This window comes from Schistocerca americana, chromosome 1 (assembly GCF_021461395.2).
Source record: "Schistocerca americana isolate TAMUIC-IGC-003095 chromosome 1, iqSchAmer2.1, whole genome shotgun sequence".
Classification (NCBI taxonomy): Eukaryota; Metazoa; Arthropoda; class Insecta; order Orthoptera; family Acrididae; genus Schistocerca; species Schistocerca americana.
The window spans coordinates 128,164,201-128,180,967 of record NC_060119.1 but is presented as its reverse complement, the minus strand read 5'-3'; positions in this window follow the sequence as shown (position 1 = coordinate 128,180,967).

The following is a 16,767-nucleotide window of genomic DNA, read 5'->3' as shown; positions in this document are numbered from 1 at the left end:
GCTGGTAGCATTATGGCAGCGCTGGGATGCTTCGTCACCACTGGTATGTTACTGAAGATCAGATACGTATCTCTTACCCTCCCCAAGGAAAAAGGTGGTCTCGGCCTAGTTAACGTCCATGATAGGGCCATTGCCCTCTATGTTAGCTCACATTTAAGTCTGCTGCGCCGTTGTCCTACGAGCCTCACGAGTCTGCTTCTGACGGCGCTACGTCCTGCTTCACTAAGAGCGCCGGTGCCACTACAGGACATCCCAGCGCCCCTCTTTTATATAGGACGTTTCTATTTAGAACAAAGTTATTGCAGTGTCGCGCTCACGACACCTCAAATGGCCACATCTCGACGCCTATATCATGACATGCTGCAACGCCGCCCCCTAAATGTGGTCGAACTAAAATATCCTGACGTACGGTGGCGCGTGGTGTGGAAGACTGTACACGATGCCATGCTTGATTCCGATGTTGTTTCTCAATGGTACGTCGTCGTGAATGGGAAGCTCGTGACGCAAGAACGTCTCTACAATATCCACATGACAGAATCTCCCAATTGTGTGGGTTGTAATACAGTAGATTCTGACGAGCACCGCCTCAGCTGTGGAGAGGCGGAACCGGTTTGGCACCTAGTGCGGCAGATGCTGGCTTATCTCTTGCGAGTTAGGCCGGAGCATATATCTGCACGCACGTTATTGTTTCCGGATGAGACATTTTACCCCAAGACTCGAACCAACTCTGTCACCTGGATACGTGGACATGCCGTCCATTACCTCTGTCGTGACGGACACAAGGATTTCCTTGACTTCTGGCTCTATTTGCAAGAAAGACATCATGCTATTTCCCGGCATACCAGATATCGACAGTGCTTCGCAAACTACCTATGGAGTGCCTTTCACAGCCCGCCGTGTAGCTGGAATGTTCCAGGCAGTGGCAGATGAGGTCAGAACGAACTGCAAACGACCATATATTGAACAATCTTATCAGTGGGCGCAGTCGCTGGGAAGCCTCACTACGACGTGGTAGCTTTCTTTTCATGCCATTTATGTCTCATATCTTCGATGGCGCCTTCATTCTGTTTTAGTTTTCCAGGCTTGGTTAACTGTGACTGTTCGCACATTAAAAAATAAATAAATAAATAAAAAAAAAACAAAAAAACAACAAGTGGGCAGGAGACCTGCTTTCAAATCCACATAAATACACAAGAACAAAATAAGAACAAAATGAACAACAAATAAAATTTAATAAAGTATTATACCCTTTCCTTTCTTCTTTTATTTTATTTTTTTTATACAAAGTTCAGAGGCATATTTAATTTTTGTCCGTTGGCGGAACCTGAAGTGGCGGCGAACGGCCGTCCTAGTTAGCTTCAGGATGAAAGTGGCGGTGGCACTAGCTTTGTTTTTGTTTTTAGGCTAGATAGGTTTTTGTGGGTAGTATGGACGATAGGGGCCAACGCCTGAAGTGGAAGAGGTAATTTTCTAAAAAAAAAAAAAAAAAAAAAAAAAAAAAAGTGGCCGTGCGGTTAAAGGCAAAAAAAAAAAAAAAAAAAAAAAAAAAAAAGGTTGGTAGAGCACTTGCTTGCGAAAGGCAAAGGTCCCGAGTTCGAGTCTCGGTCGGGCACACAGTTTTAATCTGCCAGGAAGTTTCATATCAGCGCACACTCCACTGCAGAGTGAAAATCTAATTATGTATGAAATTGTTAATGAAATTTCATACACAAAATGTCGGATTAATTCCATCATGCTTTCTTAAAAAAGGGAATCATAAATTGATAAATACTTAATTACTTACATATGTTAACTTTATACTTGCGATAGTCCCCCGCCCCCCTTTTTTTGTCATCGGTTATCATTAGCGTTAAGTATATAACGTGCGACCCCAAAATACTCGTCGTCTTCCAAATTGATCCAGGTAAGCTAACGGGTTGCACACTGTACGTTTATTACAGTATTGTGCAAAAACGTGAATCAAACAGATTCAAGTACTTTCCGAGATTTTTGACAACAACGTTAAACAACGAATTATCTTTATGTGGTAGTATAGATGATCTATAAGTTATTCGTAGCTACAAGGAAAGAAATTGGCTACAGAAATAAAACTGCAAAATCTATGGTGAATACCATGCATATGCACACCACCTGTGTGTTGTAAAAAAAAAAAAATCAGAGCCAAGAAAATAACGTGAAGTTATTGGGACTGAAAACTTAACAGCATACTGTTTATGTTACGTCGTTAAAAAAAAGTTCTTACCCAATATCACTTTTTGTAAATGACAAGAGGAAAGGTTTTGAGATTCCTGGCCGGTCGACGTGGCCGACAGGTTCTAGGCGCTACAGTCTGGAAGCGCGTGACCGCTACGGTCGCAGGTTCGAGTCCTGCCTCGGGCATGGATGTGTGTGATGTCCTTAGGTTAGTTAGGTTTAAGTAGTTCTAAGTTCTAGGGGACTGATGACCCCAGAAGTTAAGTCCTATAGTACTCAGAGCCATTTGAACCATTTGACATTCCTGTTAACTTCTGCAATACATGAAGTAAACGACTCGTTGCTTATGTCATAGATCGGTCATTTATGATCTGTATTCTTGCACAAAATTCATGAGAAAATGGATAAGATTGTTTTACGTATTCGACCACTACCAATAAATTTATTAAGGAAAAATAAAGGTGGGAGAATCAGTAAGTATAAAAAGTACAGACTAATCTTCCGACGCTTTCCTTTGCCTTGATTTTCGTCGACTGTGAGAAAAAGTGGCCTGTTATGCGAAACTTGGTACAGTGATGCTACCTCTCGCAGATGACCATCCCGTGACTCCCAGGCACAAGGTCACACCGCCCTACGTCTCTTGTCCTCGCCAGATACGACTAACATCTCGGACACTAATGACCTCGCTCTCGTCGGCGCTTTACATCTCGTGAAAAGTTACGTACCCTTCTTTTTCGTGGCGCTCCTTCAGAGCTAGCTAGCAGAAATGACATGTCATCTGTTAAAGGTGTGCGTCAGCTCTTAATGGCCCCGCAGAAATTAAGGAACATACGTCATCCGCACAGTAGTAATCTTCCTCCGCTCTGTGCTACCTTTTCCAGGCATGACAGCGACGAACTCTCTTCCCCACCCCTTGCTCGCTACTCTTGACGGTTGGTTCTTCTAACCGACCGATAGAAATTAGTGAGGCTAGTGGAATTGCAGCAGTCTTTTTTGAAGTAGCGTACGGATGAGCGTTGTTTACATGCCCTTGCAAGCAACTGGTCAAGAGCTCTTTCTTCTGCGTTATTGAGCATAACAATATGCTAATCGCATAAAGACAAACTGCCTAACAGAGAGACAACAAATAACCCGTAAACCCTCCCATGCCCCACAGACACTCAAACACGCACCTGATTCTTTACAGAATCGAACTCCCATGTATAAAACAAATTCAGATGCCTGATTACTTAACACATGATTTGTTGTTGTTGTTGTGGTCTTCAGTCCTGAGACTGGTTTGATGCAGCTCTCCATGCTACTCTATCCTGTGCAAGCTTCTTCATCTCCCAGTACCTACTGCAGCCTACACCCTTCTGAATCTGCTTAGTGTATTCATCTCTTGGTCTCCCTCGACGATTTTTACCCTCCACGCTGCCCTCCAGTACCAAATTGGAGATCCCTCGATGCCTCAGAACATGTCCTACCAACCGATCCCTTCTTCTGGTCAAGTTGTGCCACAAACTCCTCTTCTCACCAATTCTATTCAATACCTCCTCTTTAGTTATGTGATCTACCCATCTAATCTTCAGCATTCTTCTGTAGCACCACATTTCGAAAGCTTCTATTCTCTTCTTGTCCAAACTACTTATCTCCATGTTTCACTTCCATACATGGCTACACTCCATACAAATACTTTCAGAAATGACTTCCTGACACTTAAATCAATACTCGATGTTAACAAATTTCTCCTCTTCAGAAACGCTTTCCTTGCCATTGCCAGTCTACATTTTATATCTTCCCTACTTCGACCATCATCAGTTATTTATCTCCCCAAATAGCAAATCTCCTTTACTACTTTAAGTGTCTCATTTCCTAATCTAATTCCCTCAGCATCACCCGACTTAATTTGACTACATTCCATTATCCTCGTTTATCCGCTTTTGTTGATGTTCATCTTATGCCCTCCTTTCAAGACACTGTCCATTCCGTTCAGCTGCTCTTCCAAGTCCTTTGCTGTCTCTGACAGAATTACAACGTCATCGGCGAACGTCAAAGTTTTTATTTCTTCTCCATGGATTTTAATTCCTACTCCAAACTTTTCTTTTGTTTCCTTTATTACTTGCTCAATATACAGGTTGAATAATATCGGGGAGAGGCTACAACCCTGTCTCACTCCCTTCCCAACCACTGCTTCCCTTTCATGTCCCTCGACGCTTATAACTGCGATCTGCTTTCTATACAAATTGTAAATAGCCTTTCGCTCCCTGTATTTTACCCCGGCTCCCTTCAGAACTTGAAAGAGAGTATTCCAGTCAACATTGTCAAACGCTTTCTCTAAGTCTACAAATGCTAGAAACGTAGGTTTGCCTTTTCTTAATCTAGCTTCTAAAATAAGTCGTAGGGTCAGTATTGCCTCACGTGTTCCAACATTTCTACGAAATCCAAACTGATCTTCCCCGAGGTCAACTTCTACCAGTTTTTCCATTCGTCTGTAAAGAATTAGCATTAGTATTTTGCAGATGTGACTTATTAAACTGATAGTTCGGTAATTTTCACATCTGTCAGCTCCTGCTTTCTTTGGGATTGGAATTATTATATTCTTCTTGAAGTCTGAGGGTATTTCGCCTGTCTCATACATCTTGCTCACCAGATGGTAGAGTTTTGTCAGGACTGGCTCTCCCAAGGCCGTCAGTAGTTCTAATGAAATGTTGTCTACTCCCGGGGCCTTGTTTCGACTTAGGTCTTTCATTGCTCTGTCAAACTCTTCATGCAGTATCATATCTCCTATTTCATCTTCATCTACCTCCTCTTCCATTTCCATAATATTGTCCTCAAGAACATCGCCCCTCTATATACTCCTTCCACCTTTCTGCTTTCCCTTCTTTGCTTAGAACTGGGTTGAGCTCTTGATATTGATGCAAGTGGTTCTCTTTTCTCCAAAGGTCTCTTTAATTTTCCTGTACGCAGTATCTATCTTACCCCTCGTGAGATAAGCCTCTACATCCTTACATTTGTCCTCTAGCCATCCCTGCGTAGCCATTTTGCACTTCCTGTCGATCTCATTTTTGAGACGTTTGTATTCCTTTTTGCCTGCTTCACTTACTGCATTTTTGTATTTTCTCCTTTCATCAATTAAATTCAGTATCTCTTTTGTTGCCCAAGGATTTCTACCAGCCCTCGTCTTTTTAGCTACTTGATCCTCTGCTGCCTTAACTTTTTCGTTCCTCAAAGCTACCCATTCTTCTTCTACTGTATTTCTTTCCCCCATTCCTGTCGATTGTTCCCTTATACTCTCCCTGAAACTCTGTACAACCTCTGGTCCTTTCAGTTTATCCATCTCCTTAAATTCCCACCTTTTTGCAGTTTCTTCAGTTTTAATCTACAGGTCATAACCAATAGATTGTGGTCAGAGTCCACATCTGCCCCTGGAAATGTCTTACAATTTACATATGATTTAATGTTTGAGATTTAGCACGTGAAAGCTTTCTGGTTGAAAACTTAAAACTCTAGCTATGTCACTTTTATCAGTTTCGGAATATTCTCTCATAGACTACTGAAAAAGTCAAAATAAAAACAGGATGAGCTTAGTGTGGGTAATTAGCACTCGTGTTAAGAAAAGTTAGCTATTCACGCATCTCATTTTTCACACAGCTCAATGTTTATGACGTGATATCTGCTGAAGTAAATACGAGGGCGTGCCCAAAAGTAAGGCCTCAGCATTTTTATGTGAAAACTCATAAAGCTTTTTTAATAAAATAAATGTTATTGAGATTCTATATCGTTATTGTTCATATCTACAGGATATTTGTGGACCTCTGCCGCTAGTGGTCTCTGAATAGTAGCGGCTGACATGGCAGTGCGTGACGTCACTATGACATTGCGTTAGAGGCCGCGACGCGTACGTCACGAAGGTAGGCCTGAACTCGCTCGCTCGCTCAGCTCAGCAGACAAAATGCGTTGCTAAACCTGTTAACTCGCAGCTGGGCGTGTACATACTAACGAGGATTGTGTCTTCTAATGAAATCTGCTATTATTAAATCTTACTGATTAACAGTACTACAGCAAAATTTAATTTAAGATCAGTACTCGATATAAATGGTATAACGGCTTGTTTATAGCATTAATCTCTTCTGCTTAACAGTCCTTATTTCATACAAGAAGTGGTTGAAACCAGGTTGGTAGGTACTCAGAGAGCGCACAGGATAAGGATGGGGCCGTAAACAGTTACTGTGAGTTGCATAATCGAACACACAACTTTATTTTTCTAAGAACCACTCATTTACATATTGCTTTAAAATATCACAACTAAACAATGTGGCTGAAGGCCTAGTTAAAGATCTTGAGATGATTTCTGGGATGAAGGCCCAAAACCATACCAAAAACAAGAACGGCTGAAGGCCTGGCTTAGAAACGAAAGCCGCGCGGGATTAGCCGAGCGGTCTAGGGCGCGACAGTCATGGACTGTGCGGCTGATCCCGACGGAGGTTGGAATCCTCCCTTGGGCATGGTTGTGTGTGTTTGTCCTTAGGAAAATTTAGGTTAAGTAGTGTATAAGCTTAGGGACTGTGACCTTAGCAGTTAAGTCCCATGAAATTTCACACACATTTGAACATTTTCTAGAAACCAAAAGCAATTAAAAACAGAAAGTAAATTGTTTTTCTTTTAAAAAAACATGCAATAGAACACTTTTAGCGGCTGAAGGACAACTATAGTTAAAACACATTAATAAACAATTTTTCCAACCAAGAAATTTCTTTTTAAACTCACAACAGAATGACCGAAAGCCTAATTAAAGAAATATTAACGTATTGCACAGCTGAAGGCCACAAGCTAGTTTGAAAAAATGGCTGAAGACCTGAACAACAAGTCAGACAAACAATTTAAAATAAATCCCTTGCTCCTCACAAAAAATTTTCCTTTGAAGAATACGCACGGCTGAAGGCCTTATTAAAAGGGGTTCACGTAAATGCTTCGCTGAAGGCAACACATAACACATCGAACAACTAACGGCTTAGGGCCTGGATGACAAACAATTTCAGATAGAACCAATTTTAAGGAATTTTTTTTCTTTTTTAAAATAAAATCAATCTCCAAAATTTTAATTTAACACGGCTGAAGGCCTTTACGTAAAATTTAAAAAAAAACTAAATTAATAGACGGCCGAAGGCCTGACACCATACTTCAAACTAAAATGAAAACCACAATCTGAAACAAACATAATAAGTGGCGCTCAGAAGTGTTCCATGGGTCGGCCTGAGAAGGTAGCTCAAACGTAAGGTGGGGTGAGACAGGCAGCCAAGAATTGAAATTAAATAATCGGATGGCAACCCAAACTAAGGTCGACCAAAGGACCGATCAACAATTTAACCATTTCCTTCCGTCCGACCAATGGCACAACGATGGAAAATACTGGCCTAGGACGAGGATACGAACAGCACTACGACTTCAGAAATTGGCGTTTAAAAACAGCCAAGGGAACAATAACCATTCTCAGCAAATATGAACCAGACAACTTAAAAAGCTGTCGAACTACATGCCGTGCCGGACAGCATCAACGTGACGAGGAAAGGCACGCTGCCGGAAAAGTATGCTAAGACCATGGCAGGTAATTGGGGCGTTAATGGCCACAGGGCAGAAAATACCGCTGGTGCACCTCACTGGTAAGTAACAGTCAATTTAATGATTAATCACAATATAGGAAGACGGCTCCAAGATTTCGCTGACCCCATCACATCATACGTTGCTGCTAGCCCAAACGGCCCAGCGACCAACAACCCGCAAATGAACGAAGAGATGTCACAATAGTTGAGGCTTCATAACAGGTTAACTGATCACTCAACTTCAGCGTCCAGGTTCGGTGGGCAACGAACTTTGTCGCTCTCGCAGCTGGTGCCTCACAATCTGATAGCACATGCACGCCGTCATTGGTCCCGGGCTGGCCTCGCGCCATGGAGAGTTCCTCGGTGCTGCGTCCCACCGACTGACTACCACGCACACCACCACCACCCGGAAATACTAGCGGTCACTACAAATACAGTACGACAGTACTACTATCGATAAGCACTGCTGCTGCCACCCAGGGAGGCAAGCCAGCAACTTCGTTAAACCAGTAAGTAAGGAAGAAACAAGATGCCACTCGATGTGACAAAATTACAAAGAACAAACGGCATGAACGGGAGCCGCACACGGCTTAGTGGTGCCTTATGCAAGTGATAATCATTTTGGAATGATTTTAATTTTATTGTACCCCAGTACAGCCGCAACAAATTATAAGTAGGTCTATGGACTTCCGATCGTTGTAGGACTAATAACACTAAGACTCCTTAATAGCGGATTCCAGTAGAAGATGCAATTCTCGTCTGTACGTACACTCCTAGTGACGAGTTAACACGGTTCTAGGCGCGCAGTCCGGACCCGCGCGACTGCTACGGTCGCAGGTTCGAATCCTGCCTCGGGCATGGATGTGTGTGATGTCCTTAGGTTAGTTAGGTTTAAGTAGTTCTAAGTTCTAGGGGACTGATGACCACAGATGTTAAGTCCCATAGTGCTCAGTGCCATTTGAACCATTTGAACGAGTTAACAGGTGCAGAAACGTAGTTTGTCTGCCGAGTTGAGCGAGCGAGCGAGCGCAGGTCTACCTTCGTGACGTAAGCGCCGCGGCCTGTCTTTCTCGTAGGTTTCGGACAGTGCGAGAGAAACAGCGTGCTGTAATCGAGTTTCGAATTCGAAGAGTTCGTCCACACACTGAGCATCCTCTCCAGCGTGACAATTCCAGCGCTGCGGCATATGCAACAATCCGACGTCCTTTGTTCGCTTTCATAGACCATCTGCCATAAGTGCCGATTTCGTCCCATCCGATTTTATATTCTGTTTCAAAACTTAAAGAACACCTACGAGGGCTTCACTCTATCAGTGATAAAACGCTGCAAACAGAGGTGAGGTTGTGGCTCCCTCGACAATCTCAAACATTCTACAGTGATGGTATCAACAAATTGGTCTCCCGTCGAGAGAAATGTTCCCGCCACAAGGGTGACTGTGTTGAGAAATAGGTGTGCAGGTACGAACATTAAAGATACAGAGTATTAATAACGTTTGTTTTTCTTAGAAAATTTTAAGAGTTTTCACGTACGAAATTCGGAGGCATTACTTTTGAGCGCGCCCTCGTAATTTCGCATGTACATTCAGTGGTGCTGCGGATCCTGCCTGCGAAATGTCTTGCGAATAGAGTGAGCGGTAAAGAATTAATCAATTAGAACGTCATTCCTTATAGTGAATTTTCGCTGCACGAAAGTCGAAAATGGGTAAGCTACAATTGTTTTTTCCTTTCGTTATTTTTTTTCTTGCTTAACCACAAGCTCCGGTAGGAAGAAGAACGCTAGACCAGAGAAGGCGGTGAAACGACGTCAGCCAATAGCGTGCTGTTCAGGACGCCTGCACGATAGGAGCGGCATCTAGTTGAATATAAGCGCCACTCCTGCCAGCCTCAGCCGGACATTAGTGGACAGTATTCGCGGAATATTGGCACGGCCTATCAGAGAATGCTGCAAGTACAGTTAGCAGTGATCCACAAACTGTGTGACAGACTTGCCTGAACATTGTGTACACTACTGGCCCTTAAAATTGCTACACCAAGAAGAAATGCAGATGATAAACAGGTATTCATTGGAAAAATATATTATACTAGAACTGACATGTGATTACATTTTCACGCAATTTGGGTGCATAGATCCTGAGAAAGCAGTACCCAGAACAACCGCCTCTGGCCGTAATAACGGCCTTGATACGCCTGGGCATTGAGTCAAACAGAGCTTGGATGGCGTGTACAGGTACAGCTGCCCATGCAGCTTCAACACGATACCACACTTCATCAAGAGTAGTGACTGGCGTATTGTGACGAGCCAGCTGCTCGGCCACCATTGACCAGGCGTTTTCAATTGGTGAGAGATCTGGAGAATGTGCTGGCCAGGTCAGCAGTCGAACATTTTCTGCATCCAGAAAGGCCCATACAGGACCTGCAACATGCGGTCGTGCATTATCCTGCTGAAATGTAGAGTTTCGCAGGGATCGAAAGAAGGATAGAGCCACGGTTCGTAACACATCTGAAATGTAACGTCCACTGTTCAAAGTGCCGTCAATGCGAACAATAGGTGACCGAGAGGTGTAACCAATGGCACCCCATACCATCACGCCGGGTGATACGCCAGTATGGCGATGACGAATACACGCTTCCAATGTGCGTTCACAGCGATGTCGCCAAACACGGATGCGACCATCATGATGCTGTAAACAGAACCTGGATTCATCCGAAAAAATGACGTTTTGCCATTCGTGCACCCAGGTTCGTCGTTGAGTACACTATCTCAGGCGTTCCTGTCTGTGATGCAGCGTCAAGGGTAACGGCAGCCATGGTCTCCGAGCTGATAGTCCATGCTGCTGCAAACATCGTCGAACTGTTCGTGCAGATGGTTGTTGTCTTGCAACCGTCCCCATCTGTTGACTCAGGGATCGAGACGTATCTGCATGATCCGTTATAGCCATGCGGACAAGATGCCTGTCATCTCGACTGCTAGTGACACGAGGCCATTGGGATCCAGCACGGCGATCCGTATTACCCTCCTGAACCCACCGATTCCATATTCTGCTAATAGTCATTGGATCTCGACCTACGCGAGCAGCAATATCGCGATACGAGAAACCGCAATCGCGATAGGCTACAATCCGACCATTATCAAAGTCGGAAACGTGATGGTACGCATTTCTCCTCCTTACACGAGGCATCACAACAACGTTTCACCAGGCAACGCCGGTCAACTGCTGTTTGTGTATGAGAAATCGATTGGAAACTTTCCTCATGTCAGCACGTTGTAGGTGTCGCCACCGGCGCCAACCTTGTGTGAATGCTCTGAAAAGCTGATCATTTGCATATCACAGCATCTTCTTCCTGTCGGTTAAATTTCACGTCTGTAGCACGTCATCTTCATGATGTAGCAATCATAATGGCCAGTAGTGTATGTCACAGGACTCTGATTTATATTGCCTGTCGCCCATCGCTTGCGCCACTCGTTCTCAATCCAAAGTTAAGTATAGTCAAATCTGCTTTATTGAAATAAAACTATCAATGTTATTTGTTTGAATTGTTGTTCAAGTGGATCAAATGGCTCTAGAACTTAGAACTACTTAAACCTAACTAACATAAGGACATCACACACATCCATGCCCTAGGCAGGATTCGTACCTTCGACCGTAGCGGTCGCACGGTTCCAGACTGAAGCGCGTAGAACGATTCGGCCTCTCCGGCCGGCTGAATTGTTGTATAGCATTCCGAGAATGCAGCATCCTTTAGACAACCTATACGAGACGAGTGGGCAAGACCCAACAATTTTGTCGGAGGTATCAGCGAGAAGAAGTTTCGGAATCGTTTGAAATTATGTGTAAAATTTTTTGGAAGTCGCTGTGTGGTCTTACTCTCAAATACTGGTAGAATATGGTGATGGTAATTTACGCGCCGCGAGTACGCTGCCTCTAGACATATACGAGAGCGTCCAGCTTTACTACTTGCCTTACTGTGTTAAACCTTTAACGAAAGATTATACCTCTTAATGGGCAGATTATGACAGCATTTTAAATTTTACATTCGGTCAATAATTATACGGAGTACACGAAATTAAAATTATTTTGCCTCTCGAAACCGTTAAGTAGGCTACCTGCAACTGGGATTTTGAGACCGGATGAACACTTTTTTTCGTTTGGTAGTGCATATGTCAGATAGTTGTTAAGTGATTCTGTTGCTTAAAGATCCGTAAAACCGCTGCAGAAGTAGTTATCACTTTTATAGCCTGATGTACCAGGACTCCTGCTGCTGTCCATTAAGGGGAGCCGGAACGATGAAAATGACAGAATTAACGTTTATTGGTTTTTTCATTATAAAATTATTTGGAGTTTTCTGAATAATACAAATCAAGTTTCATCTTTCTAAGTGAATTCTAAGTGTGTGTTTTATCGCTGCAAGGTCGACCCGCGGCGTAAACGGTTGTAGCGACTTGGGGTGTCACCTCTGGCGGCGCCGCTCGCTGGCTGCAAGCAGGGTATCTTTACGGATTTATACAGTGTTTTGTTTTCCAACGTTGTATGGCTTTATCTCTGTGACAAGTGACTGTTCATATCGGTAAACATAAACGCTATACCGTGTGTGTTGACTTGTGGAGTTTCCTTTGTGTTGTTTAGCTGTTCAATTTTGCGCATTTGACGAATTTTGCTCATACCTGTTTTACGTATTTGGTTTGTGGATATCAGTATGCCCCGTTTCAGCAATGGAATGTTTAAGAAAAGGCACAATGAGTGGAAGAAGAAATCTTTTGTTGTTTCGAAGGGAGATGCTGCTCAGACTTCTACACCGACAACTCCAAATGAATGTGATACAACTTCTTCCAGCAGGAAACTTTGTGATAGCAAAGAAAAATTTGAAAACTATGAAAGTGACAGCAATGATGTGAATGAAATAATTAACATTCCCTTGGTCTCAAATATTTTGAAATATAACGTATTATGCCAAGTTTGCAAAGAAAGAGGACTGGAATTGAAAATAACTTCACACATTGGTTTGGCATGTAAAATGTTATTGAAGTGTAACAAATGTGCTGCAGAAGTTTCGTTTTCTAACAGTATTCCTCGTAGTGGTAATAGTGGAAAGAAGGTGTATGATATAAATGATAGGCTTGCATTGCATTGGCAATGGCAGTGCTGCAGGGACAATGTGATGTGGAATTATGAACTTACCAAAACCGCCAACATAGTTTGGATTTTGTAGTGAATTGGTGGGATCTTCTACTGAAGATATTGCTCAAGCAACAATGAAGAAAGCAGTTGAAGAAGCTGTGACAGATATTGGGAATTGTAGATTTAACTGTTGCTTTAGATGGATCGTGCCAACGTAGAGGTCATAAATTTCTAAATGGAGTTGTGACAGCTACCAGTGGAGACAGTTGCAAAGTAATTGATACTGCTATTCTCTCAAAACATTGTAGGTGTGAGGGCAATACCAAGGACGAACATAGTGAAAGTTGTGAAGCAAATTTTCACGGCACGCGTGGAGCGATGGAAGTACAGGGAGTGAAAGCAATTTTTTCCAGATCACAGGAGTGGTATAATGTACGATACACTAACTATCTAGGAGATGGTGATTCTAAGGGATATAAAGCTGTAGAGGAACTCAAACCTTATGGCAAAGAAATATACATTAAAAAACAGGAGTGCATTGGACATGTGTAGAAGTGCATGGGGGCTCGCTTGCGCAAACTAAAGCAGACATTAGGATCCCAGAGGCTTAGTGATGGTAAGACCCCTGGAGGAAGAGGAAGATTGACAGATGAAGCAATTGATAGATTACAGAGGTATTATGGGTGTGCAATTAGGCAAAATACAAGAAGCATTTAGCGTATGAGGAGAGTAATATGGGCATTATTTTTTCATACTGCATCAACAAATGAGCACACACAACATGCACTGTGCTCCACAGGTGATGACTCATTGTGTAAGTACCAATCAGGAAAGGAATATGCCCATAAAATCAGTTTGCCAAATGCTGTAATTGATGTAAGTAAGCCCATATTCAGAGATTTATCACAGTCAAGTTTATTGGAAAAGTGTTTACATGGGAAAACACAAAATCCAAATGGAAGTGGAAATAATTTAATTTGGATTAGGATTCCCAAAAGAGTGTTTGTACAGATAAAAACATTGGATTTTGGAGTGTATGATGCAGTGGCAACATACAATGAAAGAAACATTATCAAATGTGATGTGCCGAGACGTTTAGGTTTCCAACCAGGACACAACACCTTTTCCACAATGCGCCTAATTGATGAAGAAAGACTAAGGGGTGCAGGAAGAAGAGAAAAAAGCCTACAACGTGCACAAAAGACAAGAAAAGACTAGAGAAAAGGAAACCAACACTGGAAAAAGAAGAAGATGCGGATAATCCATCATATGGGGCAGGAATGTATTAGAAAACATTGGAAGCCATTTCCTGTAACTTAAAAATTTTTATCTTTGAGGAACGTTTTCTCAAAAACTGCTAACAGTATATCAATGAAATTTTGACACAATATTGTTTCCTTTTTTTCTTCGTTTTATAACAAATTGGAAAAAAATATTGTACAATTCAAGAGTTATAGAAGAAAAAGTGCAAAATTATAGAGAAAAAATAAGCATCTGTTTAAAAAAAATTGTAAAACAAAAACCAATAAATATTTCTTAACATGTCATTATAACTTTGTAGATAAATATTCACTGAGCATGTAGTCCAAATTTCAGAGCAATTTGTTTAATGGTTTTAGAAAAATGTTCCTTCTATTTGCTAAAATTAACATGGAGGAGATGGATCGTTCTGGCTCCCCATAAAAGGCTCCAGCCATCTCATTGATAATATAACTCCGTGCGGCTCCATGACGTGGTGTTAGCGTTTAGAGAGGTTGTCACTTAGACGACTTGCTTGTCCCTAACGTACACCAGTAATAATACGGGGGGAAAGTAGGCCTACAGTTTAACGTGGAGTCCGAATCACGTGCCGTTCCTGGCGAAACTTCACATCACTGAGTGGTGAAAGCTAGATTAAAGGCAGGCTGAAATATTCTGTGGTTCGACCGGGATTAGATGCCGCGGCTTTTCGGTTTCCAGGCAGTCTAGATGACAAGGTCCGTAAAATGAATGACTACCTGTAGGACCTCTATTCACTACTATTAGGCCTACATCTTGCGTTCCTGGGCAAAGATTTTCCGCTAAGAACTATGTCACTGTTAGGTGCCACAATAGATGATCATAAATTATACATCCCAACAATAAAATATGTTGTCTAATTAGAGTAGTTTATTCTTGACTATTTTAAAACACTGAATCCCAGAGCCTTATCACCATTTTTGCAACTAACAATAAATATTTTTAAAAAGTATGTTTTAGCGATATAAACTAATAGAGATTTCATATTCTATTTCAATAACATGAATTTTAAATTTCGATGGCAGTGGTTGCTCTGGTCGGTACGAATCGTAATTACCGTGGTGAGCTGTTTTGTGCTTCTTCCACATCTACTGGAGTTTCTTCTATATCAATTGACCCTCACTTTTTTTTACCTTTTCGCGCATCTGTGTGGAACAATGGCCTGGCAGCTTTTAGTGTATTTGTGTTCATTGGAACAATACTGATTTCGTAAAGAAAATATATATGTCATACTTTAGAAATGAATTTGTGATAAAGACTAAATGATGTTCAGTATTAACTCTGAAACAAAATTGATTGTGAGTGGGAGGGAAGCCTTGTTATTACAAAGTTATTAGCAACAAAAAAGGCTCCAATTATATTTCTTTTGTAGCCATTGTGCTGCAAAAGTAGATGTGTCTGTCTGATGAGCCTCAAGAATCTGCTCCTGAACTGTTTCACGATTATTTCCTTGATAGGTTGTGAGAAACAGTGTCGACACTTTAATCAAGACATCAAAATGCATCATGGCCACTGGAACACACGTATGATCAGGCGCTACTATTGGGCAGTGCGGTGAGACGAACAACAGGTAATTTATCACAGGAAAAACTGTATTAGATAATCTAAGGAGAAGAGGAAAAGGAAGCGTAAGCCAGTCGAAAACAATTCCTGTGGACTTTCTTCAGCTTTATACTACAATATAACCTTCGTTCATAAAGAAAAATTAATTTATTTTTCATCCCAATTACAAGTGCTCAAGTGCTTTACTAATTTTCTAGTTTACAGAAAGCCGAAGACTGATAAAACCGTACGTGACGGATAGAACTGATATTAGACATCCATCTCAAAACATACAGGGTGATTCAAAAAGAATACCACAGCTTTAAAAATGTTTATTTAATGAAAGAAACATAATATAACCTTCTGTTATACATCATTACAAAGAGTATTTAAAAAGGTTTTTTTTCACTCAAAAACAAGTTCAGAGATGTTCAATATGGGCCCCTCCAGACACTCGAGCAATATCAACCCGATACTCCAACTCGTCCCACACTCTCTGTAGCATATCAGGCGTAACAGTTTGGATAGCTGCTGTTATTTCTCGTTTCAAATCATCAATGGTGGCTGGGAGAGGTGGCCGAAAGACCATCTCCTTAACATACCCCCATAAGAAAAAATCGCAGGGGGTAAGATCAGGGCTTCTTGGAGGCCGATCCATCGCCTCGGGTAGTTGACGTTCAGGTAGTTACGGACAGATAAGTGCCAATGTGGTGGCGCTCCATCCTGCTGAAATATGAATTGTAATTGTAATTGAATAGCTCGTCGAGTCGATTTTCCTGGGCTGCGAACAAATGCTTGTTGGATGCGTGCTACATTTTCATCACTCGTTCTCGGCCGTCCAGAACTTTTCCCTTTGCACAAACACCCATTCTCTGTAAACTGTTTATACCAACGTTTAATACACCACCTATCAGGAGGTTTAACACCATACTTCGTTCGAAATGCACGCTGAACAACTGTCGTCGATTCACTTCTGCCGTACTCAATAACACAAAAAGCTTTCTGTTGAGCGGTCGCCATCTTAGCATCAACTGACGCTGACGCCTAGTCAACAGC